The 13,373-nt window shown below is 43.9% G+C and overlaps 1 protein-coding gene across 1 annotated transcript in view; it reads right to left on the reverse strand.

Moving 5' to 3' along the window:
• LOC309672808 (BEN domain-containing protein 5) overlaps positions 1 to 13,373 on the reverse strand; it is a gene marked incomplete at both ends in the record, with an annotated part of 984,871 nt that overhangs the window by 47,384 nt on the left and 924,114 nt on the right. The window lies entirely within an intron of this gene.

The raw sequence follows: 13,373 nt of genomic DNA on the forward strand, positions 1-13,373 counted from the left end.
GGCCTGACTTTCCAAAGGGGGCTGTGTAGTTGGTGGGGGTGCAGTAAATCCCAGGTGCTTGGTATCAGCTGGTCACCATCTCAGCTCATCCACCAGCTCGCAGCACACTCGGATAACTAAACGGTCATCTCTGCAATATATTAACTTTTGTTATGTGTATGTGGTAGTGATGAAGGAAACAGAGATAAAGATATAATCAATTGCTTTTCTGTAAAGCTAGTCTAAATCAGGGTCAATTAGGCTCACAGGTGATGTATTTGCAAAGCGTCACTATGGTCTCTCTCCCTAGGAGGCGTGCGGGGTCGAGGAGCAGGAGAGCTTGTCCTATCGTCTGCCACATCAGGCTTTGCCATTGCTCTGAAAATAGCTCCCGCTGCAGCTTGACCCATCTTGTGTGAGGGCATGTGATCCCATCGACAAATACTTTTTTTGTCTATGCGTTCTATTGCCTAACCTTCTAAATCAAAGCATCAAATCCTTTTTTTCCTCCCTTTGTTTGTGCTGCATCTCAGACTTCATCCCTGAGCACCAGTAATGTCCCTAGCACAAGGGGGCTCCAATTTACACAGGAAAATCTGGGTCTTTCAACACGAACCAAGCAATAATAAATCCTAGCAGTAGACTGTACAGAGCCAGCATGCGGCTGAAATCAGAGATGGCTATAAAGCTCTTTCAGAGTGAAAACTACTATTATTTGTATTGCTTCATTTAGTAGAATGGCAAGCCATACCCCTGTACAAATACGTACATTTTTGGGCACCAAGCCAGGCACTAAAACAATAGCAACTGTGACTTGTCAGGTGAGACAAGATCAATCAGGCCAGGATTTGGAGTTCAAATCACTATTGAAAATAGAGCTTCCTGGGAGCTAAAGCAAACTAAATTAAAGCACAGGTATTCACACTGCCGGAGCATCTCAAAATGAAATTTAAAGGGCTTCTTCACAGAGAGCGGAGGGTAATGCAAACAAATGCCCATGAATATTTGTTCACATTTTACAAGCCTTGGCTTTGGACATTTTCACCCGCCTTCAGTACTTCAGTGTGTGTTCAAGTGATCTACATTTCATGGTTCAAAAGTCACAGCGTTTCAGTGTTCGCTGCAAATGGGTTGTCTAACATTTCCAGTTGGGGAATAATACCAGATGATTCCCCCTGCTCAGCCGTACCAGTTAAGACAGTCCAACTTCTGAATTCAATACCAAATGAAAAATGGAAACTTCCTTTCTCCTCAGGCCACGCTAGCTTTAGCAAAGGTACCTGCTTAGTGTTTTCAGAGTGGTGGTACTTTTTTTTTTGCCTTCTGTGCTCATCTCAGTCAGGGCTGAAGAAAGGTCTAAAACTCAAGTCTCCCATCACGATGGTCGTTCGCTACTTTCTCCCTAATACCTGTTCCTCCCTTTATGCTCTCTGTGCTAATCTTCACTCACTAAGCAGTTGATGTGCCTACGCATCCTGTACAATGAGACACACTGGCAGCTGTCACAGCATCGCTGAACCTATTGTTTGATGTGGTGCATGTGTACTCTTCTCACAGCACTTTTAGCCTGCCTTTTCATCACATTCAATGCGAATATACCACAAGGAAGGAACAGAATTTCAGTTTAAATCAGCCACTGTTATATACTGATGGCAGTTCTGGAACAGACATTTTATCCTTTATTGTTCTTTTTCATAAGAAAAACACATTGCCTTCCATAAATCTTTTCTGTGAGTCCACAGGGTCGTCTGTTTGCCAAAAGAGCAATTATTGATTATTCCCAGTCTATAGCTTCTGTCGCTGTTCCTGAAAGTGTGTGTCCATTTCTAATCAGAGCTAAGGTTATGACACAGCTTTTGTCATCTGCTTTCCCGAAAACAGCAATATCCCAACAATACCCACAACCAATGCAGTGGTGTAAAGCACCAGAAAGAATGGGTTCTTAGTGAAGGATCTTCTTTTATTAGAATCCCATATTTTAGCAAGGTCGATGCCCTGCATATCAGTCAAATGAGCTGCAAGTGCAGTCCATCCTCAGAGTCTGTCTGAGCAGGAATCTCTGCCAAGTCTTCCTAGCACATTAAGGCTTAGAGGAAAAAATTAAGCAGTGTTTCAAAATACCAGTTAGGTGTACGACTTAGCCAGGCATTTAGAGTAATGATCAATTGCTTGAAACTTTGAATCTGGGTGTTCTGATCATTCTCGCTGACTAAATAATCACATTCTCTCACCAAGGGACAGTAAAAGACATGGATCTGCTAACTGATGTTCAGAGGTTTTATATGAAAACCTCAGCCATGGCTGGGACTGGCTGGACCCAAGGAAATGCCAGCGACATTCCTTCTTAGATCATTAGTTTGAATCGATGATGATGGTTTGAAGGGGCCACTATGAAATGAGTTTCTAATAATCATCATGTGTACAGACAGCATTTCGGAGTGGGCTGGGATGCCCCATGTCAGCCTTTACTTTATGTTCATATGTTTAATCCCCATATCAGTTAATTCACACCCATTTAAGAGTACCAGCCTGGGAAAATAAATCCTCAGATAACCCGCACAGTCAAATAATCCACCACATCAGATGTGGAGGGATGACCGGGGACAGGGAAACTATTAGGAAAAAAGGCGCAGACTGTGGGAGTCAGAAGCAGGAGAGCTTGTAGAGGAAAAGGGATGCTGAGGTAAATGTCCCCTCATCTTATCCGTAAGTGTCGGCAGAGACCACGCTGCTCCTGGAACATTTTTTTTTTTTTTTTTTTTTCACAAGAACGAGCAGCCTGTTCATGAGACAATGTAACACTATATGGAATAAATGAGATTTGAAAACTGCATATTTTCCACCCACACTACAATGGGCATTATTGCTGGCAGCCAGCAGTGGGAATAGCTGGGTAGACAACCAGCCTTAATTAGGAAGAAGGCATATTCTTCTCAGGAGAAAGTCAGGCTTGCAAATGTTTGCATTGAGCACATTCCATGGATTTTAGATGTAGCACCATTTGCAAAGCAATGCCTGATTGAAAATGAGTGCACTGTAGGGCATCATTTTCAAAATCCTGTACAGGATATTCCTCCAGACAGGCAAAGGAGGACAGGTTTTCAGATGCTGTCGCTTCTTACTCTATGAATTGTAGGTGATGCATTCATCCAAAATACCAAGTGTCAGAAACAAGGGCCACAGACCCCTGAGCTGGCATTTGAACAACTCGAGTTGAGCTGGAAAATTGTTCAGGGCTCTGTTGCTGGCTCTGTTGCTGGGTTCCTATGCGGCCTCGACATGTGTGGCCAAGCTTGGTCTGCACTGACGCTGGGAATGAGCAAGTTGGACTGACTGTGTAAGGTGTGACCAATTACACTTCCTTAAATCCCAATGGTGTTATTAAGGGAACTTCCTTTAGGATTGCAAGGGGTTTGGAAGGCCAGGTGGATCAAGAGTTCCCCAAGCAAACATAGCCCTTTATTCTTGACATATCTCCAGTTGACCCTCAGAAGCATTAGTCCTTTGTGGAGTCCACGGCTGCCTTGGCTGCCAGAGCTGACATAAGAGAAATGGAAGAAGTTGTTGCTAAAAAGCATTTTGCAAAAGGATTTCCCATGTAAGCTCAACATTTGTAGAGCTGCAGAACAGTTTTGATGCCCTTCCTGCATTTGTGTTGTTTTCAGAAAACTGTTTGAAAACAGAAAGCTGATTGTTGTTCATGGTGAAAAGCTGAAATGTTGTGTTGTTTATTCTGCTTTGGAAGTGTTTGGGCTGCAGACATCTGAACCTGGCTCCATTTCGCTTCTGTATGGCTTCCAGCCTCCCCGGGAGACATACTCACACACACAGCCCTGTCCTCTGCCCTCCTACTAGCAGGCTGCCACCAAGCCAGGAGGTGCTGCTTCCTCTAAAGTAGTCGTCAATGTCAGCACATGAATCCACTGACAGATGGAGACTGAAAGTCAGGAAAAAAAACAGTCCTGCCCTAGAGATCAAATCCATCAGCTTCCCAACAGTCTCACTCCTCTTGCTCGCCCAGGAACTGGCTCCCTAAGTTCCCCTGGAAGACGAATCTCCCTCGGGCCAAAGCACAAAGCTGCCAAGAAGCTGGCTGAGCCGGGGTTTTGTTGTTTCACACTGTAATTACACACTAAGATTTGGAATGTTTTTCTGGTGTTTTTTTTAGAGGCATTTGAGTCTCTCCGGCCTGTCCTATCCAGATGGTGCTCCAACTGGATGCGAATCTTCAGACAACACTTTTCAAACTTGAACTAAAAGCCCAACAACAACAACAAAAAAATGTAACTGAGTGAATTCTGTGCCTGTGAAAGAAACACAGCTGCGAGAGGGTGGGAGAAAAAGATCCAAATCCCCTAAATGCCTTAGGTATCCATAGGAGGCACACAGACCTGGGCTGGGGCCCAGGTGCCACCCAAGGGTCAGGATCTGACCCTTCCACTCCTTGCAGGGTACATGGAGAGAGGAACGTGCCCCAGGAGGTGACAGAAGTGATCTGCACGCTGAGCAGGAGCTCCGTAGAGGGAGCCGGACGGAAACAACAGGCACAAGTCAGCGCCGTAAATCCTCCTGCTCTGTGGTGCCTGGAGCAGGGCTGGACAGAAGGTTCCTCCACCCACACAGGCACTTGTCCTTGGACTCGTTTCCACTTGTACGTCAGGATGCTTTAACAGAAATCCCATGCACAAGCCTGGAAAGAGATGCTGCCTCCGAGCTCCCTCCTGCCAGAGGGAGGTCCTCCCTGCTGTGCTCCACAGCCTTGAGGCCTCTTTCACCTTCCTCCTGCCCCCAAAGCTCTTCCACTCCTTTCTACAAGGGAGCACAGATGCTCACACATCAGCGGGGGAGAGAGGCCAAGAATGTGCTTCTCGGCTCGGGAATGACATTAGTTGGGATGCCCTGCTTTGTGGGTAGATGATTCCATGTAAGGCGCTCCCTACCTCCATTTTCAGAACAAAGCAGTTGCCTCTGACTTTGGGGAGAGCTTCGCCTTGGCGTGGGGTGCCGTCTGGTCAGAGGGTGTGGGTGAGAGCGGGCCCTTCACAGCACCACACCGCGGTTTTGGTGGTGGTGAGGTGGTGGGGCACGACGCACAGGGCACAGGCCTTATTCCGGGAGTTTAGACAAGATTGGCATTAAAAAGGGAGTCACTAAGTGCTTTAAAAGATGGGCTCTAAAAGATGGTGTTTAAAAGGTAGGTCATTTTGGAACACAATTTTTAAGGATGTACCAGAAATCCCTATGGATTCTGGTTTGGGTACCCAAGTCCTTTCCTAGATCCTAACTTCAGATCCTACATTTTACAGAGCATCAGCGCTGCAGATCTCCACTGCCTTTCCACCACAGACTGCACCAACCCCTGTACCACTGCTCTTGCAGTCCTTCCGTAGGCTGACCTCTGAAGAACAGCAAGCAATAGCAAGGGTCTCCATGATGTGTCACTCTACCCGCAGGCTCCAGAGACCTTATCAGATGAGTGCGTTTAGGCACAGGTGTGGAGTCACCAACTATACCTGCACTGTAAGGCACGGCCCACATATGTCTTTGAACCCAGGCCATGCTGGCTTGGTATTTTGGAAGCAAAGTAAAATGTGATGCAGTCCCTCTAGAAGTTGACATAGGTTGTTTGGGTTTGTTTTTTTTTTTTTTTGTTTTCATATTTTTCATTTAAACTCAGAAACAAGAAAAGGCCATTGCCAAGAAGCTCTGTCTGTCAGAATAGAATCGAGACCATCAAGTTGTGTAGATAGGAACAGTTGTTGGAAGCAAATACTGATTTTTGATCCTACAAGGTAAAGGATTTCTACCCCTTCTGGAACACCCATGCAACTATTTGCACCAATTCCTTTCTGAGTCCAGAGCCAGGGAAGCCAGCATGATGCCTGATGCAAGAATAGCAAGCTAGTACACGACAATCCAGAAGAACCTAAATTTGAGCTCCTTTCAGATCGCCTACCGTGCGATTATAAAGGAAGCCCCTCCATCTAAATGGCTTCACGTTAATTTTCTTCATCTGTTTCACACTTCCTCCCCTTTATCTCCCCACTTCTCCAACAATACAAACGATGTTGGCTTGGACATATTTTCTCTCCAGCAGTTCAATAATTTGGAGACAGCGATGCATCAGAGCTCTCAGTTGGAAAGCACATTCAAACATTTACTATTCACTCCTACGCTGATTACTCACTCAGAGTGCTTAAAAAATAATAATAGCAACATTAAAAACCAACAAAAATACCAACCTAAAACAAAATTGGGAATATGGAAGTGTACAGCATTAAAATAAACTCTGGCTCCCTTGCCAAACTCATTAATAATTTTGGCTTTCCAAAAAAAAAAAAGATTTGGATTGCTCTGCTCTTCAAGTATCAAAACATCCAATTAACACAGCTAATTAGCGTCACAAACAGCAGTCAAAAGAATGGTAATTTAGATTCAGGATTTCAAAGGTTTCTTAATCCCAGGCCAATGCAACTAATCTCTCAGAGGCTGAAAGTGTTTTGTTATTGCAATGCAATTGTATAGCATCCCATCAATTAGTGGCATTGCAGGGAACACTCGCTTGCATGATTCATTTGTCTAATCAGAACAAAAAAAAAAAAAAAAAAAAGAGGGGGAGGGGGACAGAAAGGAACAGAGAAATCTAGCTCCTTAAAACATGCAGTATCAATTTTTCCAAATAATTTATACCATAGCTGGAAATGATTGTGAATAACACTATGTCCTTCCCAAAACCGAGCCAGCAGGCTGAAGGGGTTTGGGTAGTTTTTAAGAGATTAATAGGACAGTAAAGCCAGCCACACAAGTGATATCTGCTGGCCTGCAGTTAGATGTGTTGGCTGATATAAACATTTTCTTAGAAAGGAAGGGAGGAAATATATTCAAATGAAAAGATCCCTTTCTTACTAATCTTCCCTTTATGCAGGAAGCACACAAAAATGGCAAGATTCTCCGCAGACAGATACTGTTACATCCTCGTCACGCTCAATTGCACATTATCCAGGGATTTGACCCCCAAAGCTCCTGGCAATCCCAAAATTTACCACATACCTTACAACATCACTCACATTTCCAAAAGCCCAGTTTTTCCAGTGGGATGAGAATGGAGGAGCACTCAGCACCACTGTTGGGATCACTGTTCTTGTGTTGGCTGCAGAACTCACGTTACCAAATTAAGATTTGAAGGTGTGTCTGCCACACCCAAACATCTCTGCTTGTTCAGACCTTGCATCAGCTCCATTTTAAAGGTAAAGTCCACTGGAAAATGATACAAGTTCAGATGCAAACTTTCTCTTAATTTTCCATGTTTCTCTCTAAGTTCTAGTCCAGCTCAACCCTAGTTTCTGATGAAAACTTTTAAATGTTAACCTTCTTCGGTACTGCGCTGCCTTACTCTTCCCCAAAATGTTCCAGTCTTTTGGCCTTCTGCCGAATCAATCTTTATTTCAGGTCAAAAGGCTTGAATTGCACGCTATACCTCCCCCAGCACCAACGGACTGGGATGCTTTGCACCTAATCCTTGCTCTGGCCTATAACATGACCTTGCAAGTCACTTGTGCCTCAGTTTCCCTGACTTCAAAACGGTGCTAAGTAGTTCCAGAGTGCACTCCAAAGGGCTGCACAGATGTACAATAAAGTAAGCACATTTAAAAAAAAAAAAAAAAAAAACAAACAAAAAACCCCCACGAATTTGTACCTAAGCTCTGGAATAAAACAGTTATATTCTACGAGCATGACAAGTTGAGGGGATTATGGCAAAGAAGACTTTTCAGAATAGCGGTGGTAAATCATGGATTTACTTTAAGCAACCTCTACACAGAACTGAGCTGTTTAGTATAGCTCACACCTGGAAGAACTAGAGTGATCCAACAGTGTAATAACAATGCTTTTTGCTTCCAGCATATGCACGCACTGACCCATATCTCCTCACAACGTCGTCTTTCTGCTCCATTTCCCATTGGGTACATAGCCATCTTCCAAACCATCAGCTTTCTACCACAGAGGTAGCCACAGCATTCACAGTTCTGGATGCTTTCAGTCTAGTCACAAAATGGAGTCTGTGCTTAGAAGAGGCTGGGGGTGAAATGTGCGCTACAAAGTTGTTGGTCCTACCCAAAGCATCCTTTCTTCACATCTGGAAAAAGAGCGAGAGGTCCTGAAAGCAAATAGACCTGAATCAAAACAAGATCAAGCAGTCAGAAAACAGATTCTTCATGACAGGAGGGAACCTTTGCCCGCCCCAGTCCTAATTTCTAGCTCCTGTATTGGAGCTGCCATATAACTGCACTTAATAAGATTGCATTGAACAAGACAACCCATGAGCAGAACAGGCTCTGTAATGAGTTAAGTGCACGGCCAAATCTAACTGAAGTCAAGAACAGGGGACATACAAAAGCTGGGACCACTCTCTACACGAGCCTGGGAAATGATCCCAGTATCAGTTCTGGTCCAGGCAAAGTAGGTATAAAAAAGGTATTCAGAGGTGAAAAAGTTAATGTACAAATACAGAGTTCACTCTTGAAACCATTACCATGTTTTAAGGCATAAAGCACTAATGAAGATGTATAGACTCAATCTCATGGACTTACAGTCTGAATCTTTGCCTCACTTATATTAAGCTCTGGCTGCTCTTGCCCACTCAATCATCCTTAACACACTCATTGGCATCAACTACTTCTTTTGTCCTATACAGACAGAGATCCTCATATGCTGCAGATTTTGATACAAAGTCTAACGAATGGATAATTATTAAAGGGCGCTTTGTTGTAACTGGACTCTGTATCGGTTGGGTTGAGCTGTTGCCATTTAGTGAAGAAAAATTAGGAGACAGGAGACCTTTAGGAAGCCCAGACAAAGCAAAAAAAATCTCTGAACACTATCCTTGATTAATGCATTTTATTAGAAATGGCCCAAATGGGAACCTTATCTATGAATTCCTTCACTGTTTCAGGACTAAGGAATTCTCAAATCAAAGCCTGCCTGAATTATTTTCACAAGAGAATGGGGTTTAAAAAAGAGAAAGAAGGAATCTATATTCATTTCTGGTTCACACAAGTCAAAACGCTTACCAGTCTTGCAGTATTCAAACCTCAATATGGGTAACCTTGGTGAAGAGAGTGATATCATAGGAACACTGATAGTATTTCTTTAAAAGGGCTGAATCCCATAGCCACCAAATCACTCAATAACACTAGGAACAATGATCCTTAACCCCCCCCCCCTCCCCTCCAACATACCCTAAATCTCAGTACCATTCAGTTAAGCTGACACTAAGTTAGGACGCCCTCTGCAGCACATACGCATACAGGTGACAGATGGAACTCAAACACTGAAAAACTTTGGGAAAACAACTCAACTTCTGAGCATTAAGTATTCAAATTATGTGGCACTTCAACTGTTGTTCCGCTGTTGTATTAAGAACAATTGCTGTCAAACGATTCAAGGCACCTTCTGGTTCTGCCTCAAAGGAGAAAGTGGTATTTTGATCAAGATGGTTCAACCTTTTTCACCTCCTACTCCAGCTTGGTAACAGAGCTCATGGACAAAAGCAAATGAAAAGGTAGGAGCAGTTATCTCAAAATAACACTGCAAAAGTTAGCAGGCAGCTGGTGAAGTTAGGTTTTAGCTGAAATCCTGCTTCACAGCCTTACTGAAGATCAACGCAGTAAGGTGCGCTCCTACTGTTTGGCTAACTAAACCATGTGTCGTGGTTTAGGCCAAAATCCACTACTGGGGACCTGGGGGACCCCAGATGGGACCGACAGATGCTCCGCTCTACCCCTCTTCAAAGAGGGAGGCAGAGGAGGAAAAAGCCTGTGCTCATAAACAAACACATAAACTCTACATATCTTATAGTCCAGCAAATCCACGCTCAAAACTGTAGCGTTGCTTTTCCTGTGAAACCTGCCCACATTGTTTTCCAAATCTCAGGTTCCTGATGTATAAAATGGAAAGAATATTGGCCTTCCTTCCCAAAGCAGTCTAAAATTCATGAACGTAAAGGCACATAGGAGCTCAGAAGTACTCTTTATGTAGGGCACATTTACTATCATTTTTTCACCTTGACCTTTCTAGATGTGTTTGGTAATGTGCAATAGATTCATAGCAAGAAAGAATCTTTGTTTGACCAGAAAAAATATCTTGAGGTCTGGACTTCCTAGCGTTAGTGAGTCTAAGTCGGGTGCTGAAATGTGATCTTACATCATTTCTATGTATATTAGCTCAGAGTTAATAGATAGGTACATAGATCTACATTACAATTAATAAGCCTAGCCAGGGAAAAATAGGTCCCTCAGCACACCTTTCAGAAGCAAGCCGTTATTAATCAGCATTTTAACGAAGCATAATTACAACAGCTTATGGCTCCCACCAGGTAAAGCAATAATTATAGGTGCAACCAAATAAACAGGGAAAATAATTACCTATTTCTCAGAGCTAATATTAATTTAACCAGGCTCGGAGTGATGGCTAGACAGACAGCTCAGTGCTTTCGCACTGCCAGCTAGAAACACTGTTCCGATTAAAACAAAGACCACAGTTGCCATTGTCAAAGATGGGGGGAGGTATGCAGCCTTTTTAATCTCCAGGACACCTTCCAGATTTCAAACAGGCGATGTGGTTATTCATTGGGCAATGGCATTCTTCCCATATGCACTGTGTATGAGAAGCACATCTTCTCCTGGGAAGAAGAGGTGAAACACCCCGGACTGAGACATATAGCCATGCTGGATGGAGAACATGAAAACACACAGTTCTGAGCGGGGTGAGGTGACCCGAGTTAGAGAAAGGACCCCAAAAACATCCGGGTTGTCTGCAACAACAGGGGACTGGGTTCAAGGAGGATGTCTGGTTACGCTGCTCGACAGTAAAGCAGACAACTTCGTGCACTGACAGACACATCCAGACAGACGATCCAAAGGCAGACATGCAAAGGGCAGGCAGGACACCATACTCCCGGTGACTCGCCTATCTGCTTGACAGGAGAATTAACCACTGGCAGAGGAAGTCCCCGAGTTAGTCCTGCGACCATGACTGGCTTAGAGTAAACAGTGCCGTTCAGATGGATCAGCGGAAACCATTTAATAATTACTTTCCAGGGCAATTTCTGCTCTGCTGTACTTTCTATCCATGGAGAGCAGCAGACGCAGACACATCAAGTGCCATTATAATATCTGGAACGCTCCAGGCTTCCTCTGGATTATGGTGGCTTGTAAGCACACCCCCTCCTGGACTCAGTGAGGCTTTCTGATTGCATTGGGGATCCCCCACTGCATTGACACTCTGCCTTTCGCAAGCAAGTGCCTCGCATATGAAATAAAAACAAACCAAAGCTTTTGAATTTGTTTTCGTGATGCTCCCATCTCACTATGGAAACACAAACAACATAAAGAGGTTGATGATGATTTATTGCACACAGACGAAAAAACCTACACCCCAGTGTTGTTTTTGATTCCAGATCTAGTACTGTTAAATATTAATAACTTAATGATTCTAATACATGCTGGTTTAGCCCGGTGATCCAAAGGAAGGAGGTGGGGGGTCAGGGAGTGTGGTGGAACGCTGCCAAGCACAGGCTTTTCCTCCAAAGAGCTGGAGACTGCAGGGAGGCACAACCAGGGTGGGAAAGTAGGCAGGTCACAGGCATAACACTGCACAAAATCGCAAGCCGCCGGGTCAAGACTGAGACCAAATGATATTGCTCGTGATGTCATTACGACACAATCACAGTGTGGCTCTACTAAGCCACGTTTGTCCTCAGGCCACTTTCCATCCCTCTGAGTGTTTCAGCAGCACTGTTTCATTGGGTTCTCCAGTGTTTCAGAACAAATTACACTGGTAAACAGATTTGTGGCAACACTTCGGGCTGAAAGACCAACTAAGCCTTTGAACAGCATCAATTCCTCAGACCGATACAAGTCAGCACAGGTATGTCTGACTCCAACAAAACAAATGGGAGGAAGGAACCAACTATTTTGGGAGTTCACTAAACTGGTTCACTAAACCAGTTCAAATCCACAAATCATCTTCCCTCCTCCCTGAGTGTTGTAGTGTTGTGTTGCCTGGGTTTGGGGGCCAGGCTCTGCCAAAAGGCCAAAAGCACACACTTCATGTTCAGGTGTGGAGCATCCTTTGCTAGGGTTGCTTTGGCTCAGTCATCAGAACAGCTTCTTCATTCTCATTCTCCTTCCATTCTTTTTTTTTTTCTCAAAAATTACCAGAACTCATAACATTCAGTCATGTTTCATATTTAGCAAAGTGACTTTGTGCATCCGTACTGATGTCAGAAAACAAAGGAAGAAAAGTAAGGCACTTGGCAAGGACAAAACTAAAAAAAAAAAAAGAAAAAAGGAAACCATAAAAGGGGGGGGGGAGAGGATTTAAGACATTTCTGAAATTAATAAAAACACAGTGACACAAACATTCCTTAGGAAGCCCTGTTCTCCTGAGTAGCTCCTGAACTAATCGGTTGGGAGAAGATTTGATATGTTTCAGCTAATTTAAACCAAATCCCAAAGCCTTTTTAGCTTCACCATCACTAAATGGAGGCTTATGCCACTGTAATTTGGGCTTGAATTGAAGACATGAATGTCGATAGAGTCAAGAGGCTTGGTTACAAGTGGGTTGCAAAATTTACCCTGAGGGATAGATTTTTACCCCTCAAAAAAGCTCTGAAGCAAGGATTATACAGAAAATGAAGCTATATTGCCAAAAGCAGGACATTTAAGCCCCTCAGGCAACTTCTATGTAATTTTATTATTCTTTTAATTTAATTACTTCGAATCTCTTTCTCACCCGGCTCCAAACAGTGACCATGTAATAATGCACTGGAAGAAGACATGGTGGGGCCAAATTCTCATCAGCTGAAGCACTCGAAGCGCAATTTGAACTGACGAAGTGCCTGTATGAGGCTCTGAATCAAGTACTTGCCCCGTGTAAGGCAACTTTTCCTTGCAGAGGACATTCAAGGTGCCGGGGCCCCAAATCTTCCTGCTGCCACAGAGCCTTAACTGACAGGAAGATGGGGAGGAAGAGCTAACCTCCTGTCCTGCTGTCCTTCCCTCTGCACGGCACAGAATAAATGAGGAAAAGGTTGCTAGTGCCTACACAGTGCTCAAAAGTTATAGATGTGTTACCCAGATGTTTGGGTTGCCCACATGGGTTTCTTGAACCTAAAAAGTTGTGCCATGGATGCCTTCGGGCCAGATGTGCAAGCAGAGCTAAAACCTCCGCAAGCAGTTAAGATGCAATCAGAATTCCTAGGACATCACTGGAATTAAAAGGGGTTCAAACCCTAGGTGTTTTACTAAGTCTTGTGAGAAACTTTTCTGCCTTTTAAATGCCTCTAAAAACCTCCACCTGTCTTTTGCCTCAGTTCACCTATTTTAAGTACAATA

Source organism: Vanellus vanellus, assembly GCF_965231255.1.
Source record: "Vanellus vanellus genome assembly, chromosome: 5".
Lineage (NCBI taxonomy): Eukaryota > Metazoa > Chordata > Aves > Charadriiformes > Charadriidae > Vanellus > Vanellus vanellus.